Genomic DNA, 994 nt, shown 5'->3' with positions numbered 1-994 from the left:
ATATTTAATGTCTTACAAAGAATTTAAATTCCTTACAAAGATTTTTGATGCTGAACTGAATAAATTAATCTTAAAAAAATTTAATGTCTTATTAAGATAGTTGATGTTTTACATAAAAATTTAATTTCTTGCAATGAAATTTTTGTGTTACTGGAAAGCTTAATGTCCTACAAAGAATTTATTTCTTCCAAATAAATTTAATGTCTGACAGAGAATTTTAATTTCTTACAAAGAAATCGAATGTCTTACAAAAAAATTGAATGTCTTACAATATAATTTTTGGTCGTTTTGAAATTTAATATTTTACCGAGAAATTTATTTTCTTACAGGAAAATTCAGTGTCTTTCAGAAAAATTTAATGTCTTACAATTTTTATACTCCTACAAATAAATTGAATGAGCTTGAAAATGTTTAATTTCTGATAAGGAAATTTAATGTCTAAAAAGTAATTGAACGTTTTAATGGGATTTACAGCCTTACAAAATTTATCATCTTGTGAAGTAATTTAATGTCTTACGATGAAATCTAATATCTCAAAAGAAATTTAATGTCGTCCATAAAATTTAGTCTTATAAAACAATTAATATCTTTAAAGAAATTTAATGTCCTAATGTAATTTTTAATATTTTTATGAAAATTTAATGTCATACAGAAATTGTAGTGTCTTACGGGGATATTTAATATTGAACGATATAATTTAATGTCTTATAAAGTAATGTAGTATCTCACAAAGATATCCGATGTCTTACAAATTTAATGTCTTACAAATACATTTAATGTGTTACCAGAAATTTTACGTCTTATAAAGAAATTTAAATTCTTACATAACATTTACAGTCTTATAAAGAAAGATAATGTCTGCAAAGAAATTTAATGTCTTACAAAGAAAATGAATGTGTTTCTAGAATTTTTAATGTCTTTCAGGGAAATTTAATATCTAACAAGGAAATTTAATGTCTTACCAGAAAATTTAATATCTGAAAAGTAAATTTAA

This window comes from Pteropus vampyrus, unplaced genomic scaffold (genome assembly GCF_000151845.1).
Source record: "Pteropus vampyrus isolate Shadow unplaced genomic scaffold, Pvam_2.0 Scaffold534, whole genome shotgun sequence".
Lineage (NCBI taxonomy): Eukaryota > Metazoa > Chordata > Mammalia > Chiroptera > Pteropodidae > Pteropus > Pteropus vampyrus.
The sequence above is the reverse complement of the archived record's forward strand: the minus strand, read 5'-3'. Positions refer to the sequence as shown.